Consider the following 3,155-nt stretch of genomic DNA (forward strand, 5'->3'; position numbering starts at 1 on the left):
CCGCTTCCCCCCCCCGCCTTCCCTAAGCGTGTATCCCTAGCCAGCTCGGTCAGGGCGAACTAACTCTTCCCTTTCCCCCCTCCCTAAACCCTCCTCATTTCTTCCCAGAAAGAAACAAGTATTGTTCAAATGCATGCTGGGATGCTCCCGCTGACCTTGGGGAGATTGACTCTTAGTTGGCTCGCTCTAAAAACTATTGAGCCCGTCCGCTTTTCTTTTCCATCCGAGCTGCTTCCTAGCGGAAGAGAACTTGATAAATGTTTGTCGAGTGAATGAATGAATGATGACCCAGAAAGGGGTACTGTTAATCGAGGGACAAAGGGCGGCCTAACCAACCTCAGGTTAAAAGATGATGCCTTGTTCTTCAGTTCAATTCAATAAACATTTATTTAGCGCCTTCGATGTGCCAGGCATTGTACTGAGCTGTGGGATAGTAAAAAGAGGCAAAAGACAATTTCTGCTCTCAAGGGGCTTGCTTTCCAATGAGGGAGATAGCATACAAACATATACAAAGCAAGTTATGTACAGGATACAGAGGAAATAATTTACAAATGGAAGGCACTGAAATTGAGAGGGGCTGGGAAGGCTTCCTGGAAGAGGTGGGTTTTGGTTTGGACTTAAAGGAAACCAGGGAGGTCTGTATGGAGATCCCCCTAGATATGACTACATGGGAAGTACCTTTAGAAACTTTCCTGTGGATCCCACAAAATTAATTATTTAATAACAAGATTAACGTTAGCCTGTAAGACACCTTCCAGGCCAACCCTCTTTTCCTCACCCCCAAGGCCCAGAAAAGTTAACTTGCCCAGGCCAATCAATTAATCAATCAACATTTATTAAACAGTTCCTAGATACCAGGTCCAGTGTTGGAGGGGGAGGGAGCTGGGAGAGAGAAAAGCATTCACATAGCGCCTGTATGCCAAGTACTTTACAATACTATCTCATTTGCTTCTCATAACCCCAAGAGGTAGATGCTGTTACTATCTCCATTTCACAAGTGAACAAAGTGAAGCAGACAGTTAAGTGAGGAGACCCCAAGTTTGCCCCTGTCCCAAGAGAATTTCTCACCCCATCCCTACTCCAGGGAGGTCTCAGACTCACCAGTTTCAGACTGACCAATAAATTTAAAATTAAAGTACTTAATAATCCCAGTTTAGGTGGGGCTAGCAGATCTAAGCAAAAGCCGAGTACCATTTTAGTCTTAGAAGTTTCCCTTATTGCAGGGGTCGGCAACCTTTTTGGCCACGAGAGCCTTAAACGTCACATTTTTTAAAATGTAATTTCGTGAGAGCCGTACAGTGCTCACAGTGCGCTCCTGTAACAGCGCCTGAAAAAAAAATTGACTTTATGGCTCCTGCAGAAAGAGCCATACATTGCCGACCCCTGCCTTAAGGTATTAGAGAACCCCAAGAAGACCAACACCTGGGCAGGGACCACCCTTTTAGTATGTATTGTAAGTAAGCCACTCCCTGATGCTCCTGCCTCTGGCTACTTTTCTTTCCCAAGCCTCTTAGCATCCCGTCAGTAGAGGCTGGACCTTTCATTTCCTGGTACCCATGGTAAGATCTATCAATCGTACTTCCCTCTCCTTGTTTCCCAAATGGTATATAAGTTCTCCAAATTCTATTGTTCTTCCTGGGATCATCTAGCGCAATGTTCCTCTTAGATTCTGTAGCCAGAGTGCCAGAGCCTTTTTGGCTCTGTGTGGTTTTAGGCGCTTGACTGTGTGTCAGCCAAATATTGAACATTATCTCTTTCCTGATTGAAGACTTGGCTTTTCTGACTACTTTAGTAGTTCTGTGTTTTCCCCAGGTTAACAGGTCACACAACTAGGGAGTTGAGATCAGATAGGAATCCAGATATTCTGACTGTAAACCCAGGTTGCTTTCCAAAACCAAATTGTCCTTATCTCATAGGCTTGTGGGTTTTAGATCTGGAAGGGATCTAAGAGATGATATAGCTCCCTTATTTGTATGTTTTAGGGGAGGAAAGACCCGAAAGAGGAAGTGAGGGGCAGCTAGATGATTTAGCTAGGCTTAGGGATTCAGATCTGACCTTAGACACTTCCTCACTGTGTGACCCATTTGCCTAGCCTTTACCCAACCAATACTTGGTATGGATTCCAAGACAAAAAGGTAAGGATTTTTTTTTTTTTTCAGGAGGAAGTGACTTGCCTAAAGTCACTCCATCAGTCAATAAGCATTTAAGAATCACACTACTTTCCTGGCATTATGCTAAGCACTGGGGATACAAGCAGGCCATTTGGAAGAAAGGCAAAAAACAGTCCCTACCCTTAAGGAATTCTAGTAGGGACAACACGAAAAAAAAACCCCAATAGGCACATACAAGATATATACATACATACATACATATATATATATATATATTAAACAACTAAACTGAGATTTAAACTCAGATTCTCTGACAACAAAACCAATGTTTTCCCCAGCATCTACTTTGCCTCCTTTAGATAATTCCCTGCAAGTCTTTGGCCATTTAATTTAAGACAATACCACTTTGACCAGATTCTAGCCATATAAAATGCTGATAGTTACTTTATATAGTTACTTTTTAGTTACAGACTTTATGCAACCTTTTAAGTCTGAGACTTCATACCCTAATTCAGTGTGTCAAACGAAGAACACTTACTCTGGAGACAAGGTTGAAGTGTTGCCTCTGATATTTAAAAGCCTTTGTGATCAGAGAGAGATCACCTAATCTTAATGAATTTCAGATTCCAGATAGTTAGAAAAAAGTATGTATTATGCTCTTACTATTTGCCAGGCATTATACTGAGTGCTAAGAATAAAAAATATAAGCAAATACTACCCTCAAGGAACTTATATTCTAACGGGGGAAGTTAATACATAAAAAAGGAGTGGGTGGGATGGAATGAGAAAGGGTAGTCTCTAGGGGTAAGGTAGAAAAGTGAAAAAATGATCTATCTGTTTATGTTTCCATCTGACTGGGTTAGATTAGAGGACCCTTGAGGTCCTGGCCAGCTCCTCCACCCTACCATGGGACATCTTTCTTACCTCCCGAAACATCCCTTCAATAAGGTCAGACAGATTGGAGGTAGAAGTAAATGAAACCTTTGAGTAACTGAAGGGAGATAGACAGGAAAGAAGAAAAGAGCTTAAAACAGGAACTTTCAG

Source organism: Gracilinanus agilis, chromosome 2 (assembly GCF_016433145.1).
Source record: "Gracilinanus agilis isolate LMUSP501 chromosome 2, AgileGrace, whole genome shotgun sequence".
Taxonomy (NCBI): Eukaryota; Metazoa; Chordata; class Mammalia; order Didelphimorphia; family Didelphidae; genus Gracilinanus; species Gracilinanus agilis.